Source organism: Syngnathoides biaculeatus, chromosome 14 (assembly GCF_019802595.1).
Source record: "Syngnathoides biaculeatus isolate LvHL_M chromosome 14, ASM1980259v1, whole genome shotgun sequence".
Lineage (NCBI taxonomy): Eukaryota > Metazoa > Chordata > Actinopteri > Syngnathiformes > Syngnathidae > Syngnathoides > Syngnathoides biaculeatus.
This window is the reverse complement of record NC_084653.1, coordinates 16,539,979-16,559,408: the sequence shown is the minus strand read 5'-3', so window position 1 is coordinate 16,559,408 and position 19,430 is coordinate 16,539,979. Positions and strand designations below refer to the sequence as shown.

The 19,430-nt window shown below is 39.8% G+C and overlaps 1 long non-coding RNA gene across 1 annotated transcript; it reads left to right on the top strand.

The window, feature by feature from the left end:
* The first annotated feature begins 10,144 nt into the window (after positions 1-10,144).
* Positions 10,145-18,054, top strand: LOC133512241 (uncharacterized). The gene is made up of 3 exons (XR_009798143.1): positions 10,145-10,212; positions 12,946-13,001; positions 13,091-18,054. It is a non-coding gene; the product is annotated as an uncharacterized LOC133512241 (long non-coding RNA).
* The last annotated feature ends 1,376 nt before the right edge of the window (positions 18,055-19,430 follow it).

Here is a 19,430-nt window from a genome sequence, read left to right as displayed (position 1 = left end):
GGGTTATGAGAATTTAGTGACTTCTTTAGTGTGAAGCAAAACAATATGTGGACTATCGTCACAGTAGCACCTGGAGGGTCTGGTCGTTGTCCTCGAGTGCCTTTCTTAGATCCCGAACAAAATCACACCATCCTCCAATAATGCCAGAATCTGAGGCTAAGACTCTCTCTATGGCTGGCAATAATTTACATCTTTTAAGCTTACCTTTATTGAAAGAATCTTATCAACTATTGTTTCAACAGGGTTTACAGATTTTACTTTGCTCTCTTGTAAAAATCTATCGTTATTTAAGCATCCTGTTGCTTGGTGCTGGGACGTAAATAGGGAACTGTCCTTTGTGACCGCACATTAGTCTATGGTGCATCAGAACCCAATTCTTCGGGCTTAGATACTTGTAACTTAACTCCCATTGTTGTTCCCCTTGCACAATGGTTGTGGTACCTTTTGGTATTCGTGCAGCGATAGAATGGCTTTAGTCCATGCCTTTCCTTGTCGCTGGCCTCCCAAACGGCAGGAGCAGCATTGTCTTGCATTACTTTGTATCAGGTGAGAGAGTTTTGTTCTCAACCTGTAACACACTGATCTTCATTCTAAACATTGTCTTTTATGATATCCACTAATACATGTGTAGTTATGGGTCCTAAAGCGCTGGAGTTCCATATAACAGATAGATAAATAAACATAAGTCTTTTCAAAAAGCTACTAACTTGGAAAACAAAGAACAGAAAAGTCTGCATTTTTGTCTGCATGTACTCCTTGATTCTGGATGGTTTCTTTATGGCAGCCCTAATGAAATTGCTTCGTGTGGTAAGTTTACAACAATACTTGTGGAATATCGCAAATCCGCAACTTTGGGTAGCAGTAGCTCATCTGAAATGATGGTGGGTTTGGAACCAGAGAGTCACAGTTTAAATCCCGCTTCGGTCATAAAATGGCTACTTAGTTGCTAGAGCATCTTTACAAGGAGAGATGATAGTGCTTTCTTACTACTGGTGTTGTCCTCTTAAGACCACTGACTCCTCTCCTTTAAGTCGCATTGTCCATGAATTATCTCATCTTATCACCAGTCTTCTCTCTCTCAACTTCACCATCAGTTGTCACATTCCCCAGCCTAATGAAAGCAGGAAAGTATAATATTTTGGTCTTGCTGCTTTAACATAACCGTCCAATCCTTATGCCATTATCCCATAACCAGGTGAAAAGATTGTATCACAGCAGGTTTTAGCATGTTAGAAAGCTGCTTCAAAGCCTGAGTCAGTACGATGATTTATTTACATTTATCTCATCTCCAAAGCTGTCAAAAAGATATGGAATACAAAATGTTCAGTAGCCCTTATCTATTTCGACCATGCTCACAAAACTATACATGTGGAAACCCAATTTTTCTGTGACTCCAGCATGCAATGTCAACAATAGCCTTGTACACTCAATATTGTTCTATATGACTGAGATAGGATCATCGTTTTGATTGATGACAACAGCTACAGTAACTTTAAAAGTATTTTCCGCGTTGTATTGGGCAGTAGTAGACTTGGCAGGAGGACCAAAAGCCGGTCGGTTCAAGTTCCATGACTAACCAGTTGGGCCAGAGGTGCCATATATGCTTACAGCAAAAGTGGCACAGCCTTAAACAAGGTAATGAACCCCCAAACGCTAAAGGGCCTCATTTAGGACAAGTATACCCTCCATTACTGAATGTCAATAGGATCATGTTGCACATGGTTGTCTGTCTTATGCATGTATGTGCGCGTGCGTGTGGTACTTTCCCCATTTAATGAGTTATGATTTCCTGTCTGAGGGACTAATAGAATTTTCTTCTTGGTCTACTTAAGCAGTGAGTAGAAAGTAAAATGGTTGTTTAAAACATCTAAAGTTTCTGGCAACCATGATGGGTGTTCTGTGAACCTTTCCAATTATCAGAGCAAAAGTGAAATAAAACTATTCATCAGGTGGTAGTGTATGAAAAATGAAATGTTGTAACTCATCTCTTTTTTTAAAGAAACATAGTCTGTTGTCTTGGACCTCACTTTTGGGGTTGTTCAGTCACTTGAGTTGCTGGGCGTCGGGATTCCTCTCCGTCAGGATATTACTGGTACGTTAGATTGAAACGAGAGGTTGAGAGAGGCCCAGAAATTAAACATCCATTTAATTGAGGTATATCTGGGAATATGGCCCAGAAAGAGGCTTTTGAGGGGCATCTGAGTTACATTGCTTGGGTTGTGACTTGCTCTTATGCTTTAAAAAAAATTGGAGAGATCATCATGATATAGGTTCACCTTGACGGTGCAGCCTTGACGTTAAAAAGCTTTATCAATTAGTTCTTGTCCTTGATTTCTGTTCACATTGGGTATTATGATGTATTTTGGCACTCCAACTACATGGAAAGAAATTAGAGATCCAAGTGCAGTCACAGTGAAGTAAGTGCACAATAACCATTTTATAAGAACCTGCTGAGAAGTTTTGTTGGGAGGTCATTAACCTCCAGATGCGGCAGTTAAACTGCTGTGCACAGCAGTTTAACTGCGTGACTCTCAGGTGTGAATGCGTATAATTGGATCAATGTGAATGATATGGCATGTGGTTGAAAAGCAGCACCCATGATGGGTGAGCCCATGTGTGACTAAAGTTACAACTTTTACATATTAAATTTGGAATTTTCACATTAATTCTACCTTACAGTTTTCATCAGTTCTTTGATAGACTTCTCAGTCAAAATCCCACAAAAAAGGTTTTGTTGTTGTGAAAGGTGGAGGAGAGTGCCGGAAAAGACTTGCATTTTGAAATTGTTATCAAGATGATCTCAACCAGATTATTCAAGAGGCAATAATTAAGCATTCATTCCCTTTTGATGCATGCTGATTATGGCAGAGATGATTCGAATCAGTGTGACGTTACCTCAGAGAACCCAAGTATTATTACGCTTGATGAATTGCCTTGTAAACCTCACAACACATGGAAGATTTTAATAGAGAGATGCCCATAGCCCCAAAATATGCTTGTTAGCAGGCATGGGATACCAGCATGACTATTATGTCATCTTGGCTTTCATGTGCATGCTTATAAACATGCAATAATGAACTCCGGCACGCTTAGTGTATGTACAGTACTTTTATTACCCCTGAACAGTATTTTTGCACAATTGTTTTCCAGAGAGAGTCAGAATTTCTTAATTAAAAATATAAGAATCTAATGACACTGAACCGTACAAAATTTGCTTTGGTTTGATTTGTACTGTGCTGCAAAATATCGGTGACTCTTGGTTGCTGCCACACCAAAAGTAAGAGACATAACAGATGAATAGTATATTAACATAACTGATTAAAAAAATGTCATGTTTTACTGTGTTTTTAGTCAAATCTGAGTGGGCAGATCTTAGAGTTCATCAGCTACCACTGAATAAACCACAAACTTCTATAAAGAAATTCAAAAACCACTAATGTCTTTTGTGGCACAATAAAAGCACAATAATGGAATTCATTGAGGGGGGAAAATGGCAATAGTCTTGACTGATTAAGGGGGGGGAGAGAGAGAGAGAGAGAGAGAGAGAGAGAGAAATGAGTGACTCAGCACTTTGTCAGCAATCTATCACATCTTCCTTGAGCTGGGCAGCTTTGTAAGGCCTGACATTTAAAAGCTTGTCACAATAAAAGTGTGGACAGTGAGCAACACATCAATTACTGGACTAACTTTATTAGTTATGTATGCTACAATGGCAGTGAAGAGAGGAAGAATGTTCAGAACAAAAGGGGTTGAACTATCAGAAGCTAAGATTGCTAGGTGATGAAACAGAAATCAGGGAGATGTTCGACTGGCAATTACGCCTATGTTTTATTTGATTTAGTTTTTTATTGACATATACAAGTCTATAAGGTTACAGCAGAAAAGTAACGTTCAATTTTAAATAATTCTATGGGACATTTCTTACTTGTCTATTCATTCCGATAAAACAACTGGCTTCAAAATGATATGAACACTGCATTTTGGGAGTCCTACCTCTTGACCTCATTGTTGTATTGATTTCTTTTGGGATTGGAGGAGCAATTTTCCTCTGGATGTCCAAGGTTCTGCAGAACTACTCATTACTTATCGACATCTTGAACAATATACTTCAAAATTACTGGATATTATATTCAAGCAAGAGAGTGTCTGTGTCAATTTGTCGTTTTATACTTCCAGTATCCCAACCTCTGTTCCAAAGATAATCATATGCTTTCCAATACTTAGCATGACTTGCACGTCATATAAAAAAAATATATACATCAGTGAGAACTTTTGTAGTACGTTGGGGCCTGAAAAGTCAGGTAGATGCTAAGGAAAAGATCTGTGTCATCAACGCATAAACACTACCCATCATCAGATAATCTGGTCAAAAGAACAGTCAGAGGCCACCATTTAAGCATCGTGTGAAGCATTAACCCGAGGACTCATGAGCATAAGAGCGAGGTTTCAACATCCTGAAAATGTATACAAAGAACGGGCCAGACCGAGGTCTGAGGATAAAGTAAGGAAGACAAACTCGAGGGATGAACAAAGTAAAAAGTTCAGAAAGCAGCCAGCTCATGAAGAGAACGACAAACATGGTATGATGTGCAGAAAGATCTGTGTCAAGTATGGGTTGGAAATACCAAGGTCTAAATGGGAGACACCTCAAAATGTGACCGAGCTAAACTTGCATACATCCAGAGTGGAAGGTGGAGATGGCCAGTCAACCACATGTCACGGTGGTTGGAAAATAATGCAAAAGGGCAGTTGCAATCAATGCAACAAGCCCAAGTGACAGTAACATCTAGATGAAGGAGGACAAGAAGCTGGAAAAATACCCAGATTTGAAAAGATGGAGGCATCACTGGTACATGTGGTAATTAGAGCACTCAGGGCTGTGACACTCCTGACTGCTATTTTATTCCAGAAACAACATCCCAGATCTGTGTACAAAAGAGCGCAGCCCCAGGAACAACTAAAATGGAATTGTGGAATTAAGTGGATGTTCCACTACATAAATGAATTCACAGGTGGCAGGAGTTGGTTGAGGTGAAGGATATCTCAGAACAATTAAATATTAGTTCAACGAGAAGAAGACGTTATACTGTCAGACCAAAATTACAGTTTGCTTTTTTGGCAGGATTCTCATCCTGTGTTCTATTCCATATAGAGATACAAGGGATATGTTGTACCTTTGTGAATGTGGTCACCTTCACGGAGGTCTGTGTTCTCTGGGTGCTCTCATTTTTCTTTAATATACATGAGCCTTAAGTAATACAGCATGGTTTGGCAGATACTGTATGTGACTTTTTCAATTTTGCTGTGCTACTTTAGCTCACTAACTGTATGCCAATTCCAGGAAACATTAAAACAAACAATCTAGAATTAATGCTTTTGCAAAGAGAGCATCCGAATCATATGGAGGTGAAACTGGCTTCCCAAGTTCAGTTCCATGGTCAGTTAGAGAATACAAAATGAAGAAACACTTGAGTAAACACACTGGAAAGAATGAAAACTCACTAATTTGATTTTAGTCTGCCTATTCTCCACTGAGCAGTGCTCGTGTACCAGTGACTACCAATGATGATTGGGGCCTTGCACTCCCTTTTTTCCATAGCAAATCCTCAAACTGACCATCAACCTTTGATGGCAAACTCCACTCACATAATATAGCGTAGAAGAAAAGTCTTCAATTTAGCCTATCTGTAGACTATACCTTGTGATTTTTCAAGGAGCTTGTCCTTCTATACGAGCCCTTGAATTCATCCAAAATGGCTGCTCCAAACCTAAATAGCCAACTTCCTGTTCCATTTTGGGCTTGACTCCTTGAGAATTTTTTGTGCATAGTCTTTACATAGATGTACACACAAAAAGTGTGTGTAGTAAGAGGGGATAATATTTTTCAAACTTATAAGGGGCGCTTTTGAGTGAGCTGTGAGGTGTCATGTTTGAAACGCTAATGCATACATTATCACCTGGATGAAATAGTTATACAGGATATAATCCACAAATCATTTACACCTATAGACAATTTAAAATTAAGGTAATGCCTGGATCAGACAAAACAAAGTTGGTCTTTGAAGATTGCAGTTTCACACTACTGCCATAAAATCTTGTCGTATCTCAGTCAACACTAAACAACTTGTATTATGATACTACCACATCTCATCTTTTACGATCACTTAGCTTTATCTTTTAAAATCAAATACTATCGGAAAGGAGTAACCAGAAAGCATGCCACCAGTCAACACTACCAATTATAACTGTTACCATGGCGATAATTAAAACAATAGAGGACACCAATGTTCTCTGTGCCTGATAAAATATGAGGGAAAACGTGTGGTGGTTACCACCAGTACTCAGGAGAGGACATTCTTTTCAGGTGAGGTGTTGTATGTTCATGCACTTTTAATATGATATGGCTAGCAAAGAAATGGGTCCAAGCAGGTTCGAACAGCTGACGGAAGGTGTCTGCTGGTTTCTGTGACTGAAGAGTCTCTGCTTGGATGAAGGGCAAAGTTTATAAAACAGTGGTGAGGCCGTCCATGATGTACGGATTAGAGACAGTCGCACTGAAGAGACAACAGGAAGCAGAACTGGAGGTAGCAGAAAGGAAGATGTTGAGGTTGTCGCTTGGTGTAAGCAGGTTGAATAAGATTAGAAATGAGCTCATTAGAGGGACAGCCAAAGATGGATATTTGGAGACAAGGTTCGAGAGAGGAGACTTCAATGGTTTGGACATGTCCAGAAGCGAGACTGAGTATATTGGTAGAAGGGTGCTGAGGATGGAGTTGCCAGCCAAAAGAGCGAGAGGAAGACCAAAGAGAAGGTTGATGGATGTTGTGAGGGAAGACATGAGAGCAGTTGGGGTTAGAGAGGAAGATGCACGAGATAGGCTTAGATGGAAAAAGATGACACAGTGCGCCAACCCCTAACGGGACAAGCCGAAAGGAAAAGAAGCAGAAGAAGCAAACAGGCAACAAAACATTATGTAGCCTAGCATGCTAGTGCTAGCACTAAGGGTTGTACAAAGACATACTGGCATTATGTCGACTCATGCTCTAACGCTCAGAGATTTGTTTGAGGCCATGGATAAATGTTTAAAATGGTGCCCAAGTATCTTAAAAAATACCTTGCAAGGGAGGTGATGTTTTCATAACCGCTTAATGGCAGCATATATTTATAAAACGTGTTTCTTTTTAATTTTGCCTATACTCATGTATAATGCGTGGTATTGTTTTTTTGACAACCTTTTGGGGGAAAATGCACGTTTACAAAAGAATTGTCCTTTGTAAATATATCAGGTCAAGTTCATTGATATGCCACCTAGGTATGAAGTGGAGAGGAAAGGACAAGAATGTAAAGCAGGTCAAAATCAAAATGTTAGGGGCTATTGTTGGACAAGTGACTATATTACATGCTAGGTGTGGTTTAACAAATCGTGAGAGTGTAGAAAGTCTTAAACAGAGAGTTAGCAGCCCTAATTTCGTGAGGTTGGGCATTTCAGCGTACACAAATACGGGATGCTTTTGAACCCGCTGAATTCATTTTAGCTCTCAGAGTCACCAAAAGACCAGCATGCTGTGAGTGGGCTCCTGTAATTGTCTGGGTGATAAGGGGGGGGGGGGTCCATCGAAAAATGTCCCTTAAGAGAGGTCCCTGGACCCAACCAAAGTTTGACAACAGGGTTTTTCATATAACGGGCCAGTTTGAATAAATTACAAATCAACACATTAGACCTATCAACAGTCAAAACACTCATCGTAGTCTGGAGTGAAGAACCAGATGTTCTTCAGGTTGCATACCTCTGAATGGACCCCATTGTTCGAGATTAAGATGGAGCAAGTGTCCACGTGAGGTCAAATGTCACATTAGGCAAAAGGCACCAGGTTTCATAAGTCTTAACCTTTTAATTGAGTGCAGTGTGATACAATGCACAGGTCAGCAGACACATGTTTTCGAGGAGCCTCACACGTTAACAGTTTTGACCCTCTTAGCCTTGCTGCTACAATTCAAGCCCGACCCCTCCCGTGTCCCAACCGGTGGCAATTGGGATTCTCCAAGAATCAACAACCTCGTGTGGCTTCGGGCATGTTCGTTGACACTTCTAACTCGCCTGATGTGATTATTGCAAATGCAAATAAACCACAGACTTCCTGCTCAGCTATTATTTTGATGCATGATCAATGGAAGCAAGTGACAAAGTACACACACTTTGTTACTGTACTTTAGTCAACCTTTCAAATTGCTGTACTTGACTTAGATATTTATTTTTGGGACAATATTTTACTTTTACTCCTTCCATTTCCTCAGGAGTAACATATAGAAGGTAATTCAAGAGGGAAATTGAATTAATTGTTGTTTCAGTTATCAAAACAGGTATTGCATATTTACTGTGTAACAAAAAAATATTTTTTCTTTTGAACTTTACTGTGTTTTGCACTTTTACTTAACATTTATATGCAGTTTTACCACTCTCTTTTAGTCAAGTAGCTGTACTTATACATACTTAATTAAAACGTGCGTGGACTTTTGGCTCCGCTTTGTACAATTGCAATTGGAAATTCAACAGTTGACTCCATCAATAAAGGATTCTCAATATGAATTTAACGAACGATTGGTCTTAACAACTGATAAGTATAATGCGTCAGTCTGTTTCAGAAGGACTACATAACAACACCACTTGACACAAAAATGGCAACAGCAGACCCCTCACAAAACCAGATGGAGACACTTTATTTCATTGGATATAACGCATCTACTTTAGCGTATCATCATGTTTTTTTACATGGTGCCGACAATGCGGGTAGAGGTGGTGATTTTCTAATCTTAGTCATTGCTGTAATTTACGACATTCTTTTAAAAACAAGGTTGCCAGTGTCTCTGTGAAAAGAACACAGCATAGCCAAGAATAAAGTTTAATGACATCTTGTTTCTAAAAGAGGCAAATCTTATGAGGTCTTATCCACAGTGCATAATAAAACTAACTATACTATACATGAACAAGATATTAAGAACACAAAGACTATAATCGCAATAGTGTTACCAGTCGGCATGAAGAAAGTGTTGCTGATAAAATTTTGCATGAAACAATAAAAGCTAAAGTGTAACAGGAACACTGCATGCCCCAAAAGGCATTGAACATTGTTACATTTGTTTCTCTGGAACACCAGTTAGTTTCCCAGGTCAGAAACAAAAAGTAAAAATCACTCTAAACACTCAACCGCACTCCAGTGATCAACGTTTCAGTTAATATTTATGGTCTACTACACTCATTAAGCCTACATATTTACTGCTTTTGTTGTTAGATTTTACATCAAAATCAATTGTAAACATTATACATTAGCGCTTTGAGATACGAGCTAATTCGCTCAGTGACCACGCTCAAAATTCAAGACATTTATCTCTCATATAATATTTACCCATTGTCATGAAGGAAATGCTATTTTAAGTTGTGTGGTTGTTTCAAATACATCTCTAATTCTCTTTGTTTCATGTTTAATTTGACAGTAAACTTCAAGTTGCGGCAATGAACCGTATGAAGCCTCTTTTTTGGGGAACCGTTCACACTTTGCCAAACTTGCGTGTTGTGAAGTGAGTTGAAATGTGTTTACTGCCACAACACTTGAATCTCTAATTTTTGCTTTCAAGTAAAAGCAAAAAAAATATCAGCTGAATAATGGCTTGTATCTCAAAAACAAATATGACGAGTCACACGTATCTCAAGGCAGCACAGTACTTTACTGATGTATATCAAAAAGGTATGCAGCTGTACATTCATTCATCCACTATTAATGCTTGTGTTACATTTATAGAAATTACTAAACTTCTACTGTGCTTCGTGAAGAAATTGAACATGAAGAAAAAATACCCAATTTTGTACTCAATGACCCAGAATGCTGAGCCTGCAGAATTTATGACCCTGCAACTTCTGACTGTCTCCATGAAGAATGAGCAAAGGCGTTCCGACCGACCAGTTTCACAACCCCAATATAGGTTCATAGCGAGTTAATTATTCTGCGTATGGAGGGAAATGTTTTTCACCAAGACGAATGCTGAACTCGGCGAAGGTCAGTTGTGCTTTGTGTTAAGCTTTCAAGATTCATTGGCTATGATCTGCCCACACAAACACATTCATTGGATCTGCCTATGCAGATTCAAGGCCGGAGCCAAACACATCAGACTCACATCATATCTCCCCTTCCTTTGCTTCAACATTTTCTATTCAATGTGAGTAGCTTTGAATTGCTTATGTTTTTATATTCTTGACAACTTTAACAATAAACCATTTTCAGGTGTACACGTCCAGCAAAATGTTAAAAGGCTTCTCTTGGAACAAATAAAAGAAAAGAAAAATGTACTTACTCTTGACTGCTACAGGCTTCTTTGTAAACTGGTTTTGAAAATGAATGCCTTTATGTTATGGTTTGGACCCGCTGAATAATTTACTATGTAATTACATACCTTGCAAAATCTCCGCTATCCTCTGGGCCCATTCTGGATTCCCTGTTGCATTACAGTCACGACCAGAGCCTTGACCAAATCAAAATTCAAACCCACTCTCTAATCAAAGAACGAGAGGGACTCACATTCGAAGGCGCATTTTTATGTCTGCAGTTTGCTAAATACCCTTACACCAACAAATAGGGTGTAATTTCTGATTTACATCTTAGCCAGACTTTTTTTTTTCATTTGCGCTACCATAAAATAGCACTCAGCTGAAAGCCTGCAGGTTTTTACGAAACATGTCCCATCATTATAGTTGGCAGTGGTTTTTAGAGGAAAAACCTTAATATATTGCAGCAAAAATCATCACTGTGGTTGATGGGACCCAACCAGTAATTTTAGAAAATAAATAAATAAATAAAAATGAAGGAACTGCTTGTTGCCATATGGTAAATTACAGAATATATGCTCAATCTTATTTGTTATAAATTTACGGTTTATGGTGCATGTTTATTGCATGTTTCTCTTGCTCTCTCTTGGCCCATTGATGCCAATAAAAACACAAATCAGGACAGAAGTGGAATCCAAGTCAACCAAAAAATAACCCACACTTGCATTTGAGTGAATGATTGCCGATGACCTTCAGTTGACGTGGTCATTTTGACATAACATCATACTCATATAAAGTCCAACATTGTGGTATGCAGCTAAACGAAGAACAGACTCAACTGCAAATACTGGTTTCCCATTTACAACCACAAGTCAAGAAAAGTTCAAAATTAAAGCTGAGAGCAGCAATGCCCTCACAACTCCTTTTTCATGACAAATCCTCGAAATGATCGTTAAACATTGACGCCATGCTCCAACCATGTTAGAATACAGAGGCAAAAAAAATAAAAAAATAGATTCACAAATTAGCTCGGACGCCTGGTTCTGATCAGATCTCATTTGGGGCAAATTTCCAAGTACGCGGGCTGGAATTTGCTCGAAAATCACTGATTTAAACCAAATTATTTTCAGTTGTAAGCAGAGCTTCAGATGAACTTTTTTTCCCCACAGGTAGCACCGTAACCCCTCACTTTGAATTTTAGGCCCATAAACACAAAGTGTAGGTGTGCGTGCTGCTAATTAATTGATTGCATACTGCTAATGAATTGATTTGCAAACATTTTCTCTCATTTTCATAGTATAACTCTACTTTGTTTATATGATAAAAGCACAAAACAATATTGTAAAAATCTGACACCAAAATATTTGTGCCATTCACCCTCATGCTCTTACACAAATTGGCTCGCTTTGTCCTTCTTTGGTGTTCATCTTTTTCTTTTTCAGCTCATTTGTGCATTGCCAGCATCAACAAATATTTAATCATCAAATACTCATTCAGTCTCCAATTTTAGCGGTAAAATGCAAACCTTGAAGGGCAATCTGGAACCCTGTAAAGGTCGAGTCCGAGAGACTTTTCCGTCTCTTCTGTTAGAATAGACGTGCCCAAACAATTGTGTGCCTGTGAAACTGGTATTCATTCATTCATTCTTTCATTTTTTGAGCCGCTTATCCTCACAAGGGTCGCCGGTGTGCTGGAGCCTATCCCAGCCATCAATGGGCAGGAGGTGGGATTCACACAGAACTGGTTTCTACCAAATTGCAGAGCATATAGAGACAGACAACAGTTTCACTCACAATAACACCTAAAGGCAATTTAGAGTCCCCAATTAACGTATGATATGGAAGTAAACCGGAGTACCCTTAGAAAACCCACACAGATCCGGAGGAACATGCAAACACCACACAGGCAGGGCTGGGTTTTGAACCCCAATACCCAGAACACGTATACCTGTGAAACTGGTATATGGTCAAATTATTTCTTTTTACCTATAACATTCAAGAGGGGAAAATTTCACTCCAAACTGCCACTTCAAATCAAAATGGTTGACTTACTGTTCAATTTGGGCATGGGTCCTTGAGACACTTCTGTGCACACTGTTGAGATGCACAAATTTCGTATTGATGGAAAAAAGTGGTGTCAAAGAAATATGTTTTTGTTCTGAACGTTCCCTGGGGAACTACCGGAGTTAGTTTTCACAGGGTTGTGTTTGAGATCACTAAAATGCATAATATAATTTACAAGCGCATGTATCCTGAGGGGGCAGCACGGTGGCGCAGCTGGAAAGCGTTGGCCTCCCAGCCCTCCCTGTGTGGAGTTTGCATGCTCTCTCTGTGTTTGCATGGGTTTTCTCCGGGCACTACAGTTTCCTCCCACATTCCAAAAACATGCAACATTAATTGGACACTCTTATATTGCCACTAGGTGTGATTGTGAGTGCGGCTGTTTGTCTCCATGTAACCTGCGATTGGCTGGCAGCCAGTACCAGGTGTACGCTGCCTCCTGCCCGTTGACAGCTGGGATAGGTTCCAGCATTCCCGCGACCCTTGTGAGGATAAGCGGCTAAAAATGGATGAAAGGATGTACTCTGAGGGACGGTTATCACATCTCGCTTTGCATGTTCTTCCCAGGCCTGAGTGGGTTATATTGGGTCTCCAGTCTCCTGCCACATCCCAATACATGCATGGTAGGTTGATTGAAGACTCTTGAAAAAGAAATTGAAGAAGAAATGGCCCGTAGGTGATAATGTGAGTGCTAATGGTTGTTTCTATGTAGGGTTAGCCAACCAGGGTATAACCCTGCTTCTCACTTGTGGATAGCTGGGAAAAGCTCCATTACCTTAGTGAGGATAAGAGGTACAGAAAATGGGATGTATCCTGAGGAAAATATGAGTTTTTGGGCACATCAACAGAGTCATTCCTCAATAACTGCAAATCACTTTTGGCCTCCAACCTATGGTCAGTGGTGACACGAGTGAGCACCAAACAAGAGTCAATAGCAACGGCAAAATAAGATGTTTGGGATGGACATGGAAGATTTGTGAGAGCCTTGTGGATGTCATGCAATGATTCTACAATCTCAGCGGAGCACGTCTTTAGAGATGTTGAGGTTTTCAGCCATCTGGCAATACTTTCACAAATAGAAAATAATGCAACAGTAGTGAAAATGTCAACATGTTTACACATGGAACACATTAATCTAGTCAAACTAATATTACAGTCAAGGAGAATAGATCAGTTTAGCTTTGAGCCGTAGTTACAGTATTATTCGAGAAATTCACCCCGTGTGAGAAACCTGGAGTGGTGAGGTCGGAATCATGATTCTCCAACCTTTTGGGAGAAAAGAGGACACCAGTTTCTTACGAGTGCACAAGCGACCAAATATGGTAACTTGTCCGAGAAAGTGGAAACCAACCATCCATCCATTTTCTACTGCTTCTCCGGGTCGGGGCGCAGGGGAAGTAGCTTCGGCAGGGATACCCAGACTTCCCTTTCGCCGGCCACTTCTTCAAGCTCTTCCGGAGTGATCCTGAGGCGTTCCCAGATCAGCTGAGCGACAGTCTCTCCAGCGTGTCCTGTATCATTCCTGGGGTCTCTTTCCGGTGCGACATGCCCGGAACACCTCACCAGGGAGGTGACTGGGAGGCATCCGGATCAGATGCCCCAGCCACCTCATCTGCCTCCTCTCAATGCAGAGGAGGAGCGGCTCAACATTGAGCCCCTCCCAGATGACCGAGCTTCTCACACTATCTCTAAGGGAGAGCCCAGACACCCTACGGAAGAATTTCATTTTGGCCGGTTGTGTCCGGGATCTTGTTCTTTCGGTCACGGCGAACAGCTCGTGGCCATAGGCAAGGGTAGGAACGTAGATCGACTGGTAAATTAAGAGCTTTGCCGTTCGACTTCGCTCCCTCTTTACCACAATGGATCGATACAAAGTCTGCATCACAGCAGACGCTGCACCGATCCGTCTGTCGATCTCCCGCTCCATTCTTCCCTCACTCATGAACAAGACTCCAAGATAAGGTCACCAACCATTGCTAATTCAAAATTATGGCGGCATGATGAGGGGTAAAACTCGAAATAAACATTCATCCACAATGACACAAAGTGTGAAAGGAACTGAAAGACCAATCCACAGGGCAATTCCACCCCGGGGGTGAACATTTGAAAATTTAGCAGAGAGAGACAGAAAAAATTTACAGTATTTTCCTCTTTTCTGAGTATAAATGAAACCCAACAAATCAATGATGCTTTGTCTCAAAGCTAAGTCTGATAGAAGAAGGATCATATTTCTAAAATCACTCCCAAAATAAAAACCTGTTGGGGGTGACACTTGACGTTTAAAAAAAAAAAAACTTCAGGGAGGACAAACCACAAATACATTATTTAACAAAACCCAGGGTTCACTGTTGTAAGTAAGTGTGTAGATGTTTGGCCGAGAACCAGGCCACAAAGCAAAACCGTCCCACTGCACTCGCAAGGGTTCCTCCCTCTAATGCTCTGCATGACTTTGTGCGTGAGTTTCAATGGGCTTTGTTTTGGAAATGCTTTAGGCCAACCATACATTAAGAGACTATAAAAAGACTACCACGTGTGGACAGTTTTAGGTACGCCAGCCATCTTATCTTAATCTGCACAGTTTCCATCCCAGCCCACAGATAAGTCTCGCATTACAAGATCATGCAGGTTCTCTCGTGGTCATATCAAGGTAGTTTGATGGTAATTGAAACATGCAGCTCCCAATCTCCAGAGAGTTTGGCCATGCTGTGGACAACGCTACTGTAGTCGGACAGTCAGTTTCGGAGTGGAACATTTCAATATATGGAAAAATCAGGGGAGTTAACTCCTTTTCATTCAAGGGGTATTTGGAAGACATAAAACCACACTTATGTATGTCATATGTATTTTTATTTTCAAAAGTGACTTTGGAAAGAAGAGAGATTGGATTTGAAATTGCTAGAACTACCCCACCTACACCATCACTTTCAACATGAATTTTATAATGTCTCTTCAATCATCACAGATTTCACAAGTTTCAAGGCTGACACTGATATCAGTGTTTTCGTATGGGAGCTTTCCATGACTCATATCTTGACAGATATGCAATACACTTCATTAAGATTTCAGCGGATTGTCCGAAAGTCAATATTTTATATTCTTGGCAGAACAAAGAGGCTGGATTTGGACAATAGTACAAAGTTAGAGCTATCCAGAAACGTAGATGATTGTAGGCTTTGCATAAGAGAACATGGCTTCCCAACAGAACACTTTCAGCCATTATACCATATTTATTAGGGAGGTGAAAATAAATCCTAAACACAGACATTGAAGCATTGTCAAATTTCTTGGTCCAACTCTTGCACTACAGTGAGGGTAAAAAAAAAAAAAAAGATACATTTCCTTTGATGGCTCTGCTATTTCTATCAAAATTACGAGATTTTTTCACATTGTTTAAGAGACACTGTGGAAAGCATTTTTTAGCTATATCATTTCTAAACAGAGGTGGGGGATCTCAGGAGAGAAACAGGACAAAACAACATGCTGCCATAAATATGATTGTAAATTATAAATGAGATTGTTGCTGAGTGTGACCAAAATGTTTGTGCATCACACACACACATGCACACATTTCTGTTGTGTATCTAAAAATTGATACCTTATGAATAAAAACACAACTTTGTTCTATCTTACGTATTGGAGTGATTTACATAACATGTCTCCACTCTGCATTTTCTCTGTAACGCGTCCATCACAACTAATGAATTCTCCCACCCTACTGACTATCTTATATTCCAAAACATAGAATCTAACGTCACTGGCAGGACGACCCAACTGTCATCTTATGTCCAACGTGTTTCTTTTTACCCCCTCAAACTTGGCATTTTATGGCATCTTTAAGGAATGACCTCTACTCTTGTCAGATCGGAGCCACAAAACAATTAGCGAAATGATTAAATTACTGGAAACACAAACTAATGCTCAAGATCCATCTGAATTGTTTTAACGACTGCATTCTGGCACTGTCTCGCGTCAAGTGAGAGCCAAGCATTTCTGTGTTGTATCAAGAATTTGGCGGTTGAAATGTCCAGTTGTGGAGTTGACTGAATCTGGAAAATTGCAGGGTCAGTTGATGAGTCCACAAAATTCGCTTCTGTGTTTTTATTTCAGAAAATAGAATACATACAATCTCTCTCTAGAGAGTGAGCCATAATGCACCATTAAAGGGTTCTACTCCTAAAAGTTAAATAATGCATACAGCAGATCTTTGGAATTTATCCATGTACAGAGCAAAAAAAAAAAAAAAAAAAAATTGAGAACGAAAGAAAGGACACTGCGATGTTTGAATGAAGCTAACTTGCAATTGTTATTCTGCACTGTAATCTTTTTGTGAACTTTAGGCCTGTAGTTCTTCATTGGTCTATTTTTTTTTTTAGCTCATTGAAGCATATTTGGTGTGGGGAAAGATATCAAACATTCATTTCATTAGTCCTTGAGAATGCAACAGTGTATTACTTTAAATTGCATTTAACTCTCCTGATACAGTGCAGGTCAAATCGACCCATGGAAGTTCCAAGTTAAACCAATCAAATATTGACTGAATGATGAGCGATGAAAGTATGATTAATATTCTTGTTTTTTTCTTTTTTTTTCCCTTCAGACACTTTTTAACAATAGGTCAAACTTTTTTTTCCTTTCGGCTTGTCCCGTTACGGGTTGCCACAGCGTGTCATCTCAGATGAACGGATATTTGTTTGGCACAGTTTTACGCTGAATGTCCTTCCTGACTTAACCCCTCTGCTTTTTTAGCCAGGGAGAGATGCTTACAGCACCTGTCTCCCATCCAAGTACTAACCAGGGCCAAACCTGCTTCACTTCAGAGATCTGACGAGATCGGGTGTTCTCAGGTTAGCATGGCCGTAAGCATAATAGGACAAACTGACGACAGAATATTATTTCTCTTCTTGAGAAATAAATGTAGCAGAAGGTTAAAGACTGATAGTTTAAGGGCAGCCACATTGACATTCATGGGGAAAGTGGCCCGAGGCCAAATCACCCTCAGACATTCTATTGCTGAGTAACGACTAACGGTTCCAAGTCACTTATCCTCTCACTATGACACTAAAGCTGTACGAGTTCTCCTCGAATTTTGATGGAGATCCATTGCTGGGCGGTGGCGTAACCCGAACTCGTGTGTAAGTCGGAAGACAGTCTCACAAATGCAGTATTTAAGTCATAATCACAGATGTGTATGTGTGCGGTAACTGGGGGAGGCTTTTTGTGCCGCGGGACCACACGCTCACTCCACTACACAAATTGGTTCACCGAAACATTATCTTGTGATAGACCAAAGAAATCCTGTTCTGCCATTTGGAATTTGTATCCTGTTTCATCTCCGGTGTACAGTTCACTGATAAACTGATAACATTTGAAAAGTTAGTGTTACCATTTTGAATGCTTAATCGTTATTACTTTCCTGTTTTATAGGACGCTAAGTGAGCATGCCTTCTTCTGACAATGTATTTTTCGCACATTTGTTAATTGCTCGCATTTGTAACCTCAAAAGTTGTAAATCGGGGTTGTAGGAAATTGAGGACACCCGGTAATAATTTTTTGGTGGTTAATTTCAAATACGAATGCATGAAAATGATAACTGTACTGATGTTTTTTTTGTGAGTTTTTTAGATTAACATGTCTCAAGATATGCATGAAAAACTAAAATGGCCTGGTGAGTAGAAAGTAAACATAAAAGGTGTTAAAAGAATGTCTTAATACCAGCAGGATTTATTTTTAATCTCCCCTCTCAGGAGAAAAATAAATACTATTGCTCACAGCAAATACCTGAGTGTCTATTTTTTCTTATTCATGGGTATACCCTCTGATACCTATACACAATATGCACTTTGTGGTCTAGTTTGCTATACAGCTGGACATTATAGTAGCTACATATAAGGGTCCACAATTTAGCATTGCTAACAGCGCCTTCTACTGGACAAAAAGGTAAACCAACATGAGGGAACCACCCCTCCATACGCATGCTAGCAATGTAAGGTTAGATATAATCAAAAGTATAAATGGCACGTTTTGGAAAATCAACACGGCCATTTATTCCCCGGTGAGTGTGATATATGGCGGACGAGCGATATACTTCCTTCGCCTCAGAAATCAAGCAGAGATGGAAATAGCAGCCTTGAGTTTGGCAGGCCCCGGATGATATGTGCGGCGAAATCGGAGCACACGCTGAAACAATCAGCCATTTCGGTGAATGTAGGCTATAATGTCAGCACAACTGTCTCGCACTAACTTGTCAGGCTTGTTGCTTGCAAAAACCAGGCGATTCGTCACATACCGGAAGAATAAACACACACACAAAAAACCTCTCTCCCCCAAACAATGTGTGTGTGTGTGTGTTTATAGAGGAAAAAGTAGCCACATTTTTAACACAAATGTTACCTGATGGAAGCAACAGGTACAAGTTGCCTGTAGACATGACACTTGGCATTGTACAACTCTTTGAAATCCATATCAAACTTTTGTGCATCTTTCTTAAAAATGTAGTTTAGACATGCTCGACACAACCAACTACAAAAATCACTCAAAAATTACAAAATTACCCCTGGATACCAGCTTTAGTGACTGTCACGAGAATCGCCGGACGTCTCTTATAGTGAGATGCTCAAAACGTCACAAGGAGCAAAAAACTGAATAGGAAGCTGGATATTTTGGACTTAGGTGTTCAAATTGGGCCAATTACCTCAGCAGTGTCCTGTGGAAAGTTGGAAAAGAATTGCCCTAGTTATTAGTTTCAGTGATTGACACAAAACTGGAGGAGGGATTCCCAAAAAAATCTGGACAGGAAGTTTGATTTTTTTGTCCTCAGAAAGTTTGATAGACATTTATATTTGGTAGACATGTCTATCACAAAAAAAAAAAAAAAAAAAAGTCTACAATCTGTTGTTAAATTGAATAGGAGTTCAGACATTTTGGTTTCAACTGGCCATTTTGGGGGAATTATCTCATTATTGTCTCATGGCAAGTTAGAAAAAAATAATACTAGTTTCACGGATCAACACGAAAGAGAGTTGTTATATTTATAATCACAGGACAGTTGTAAT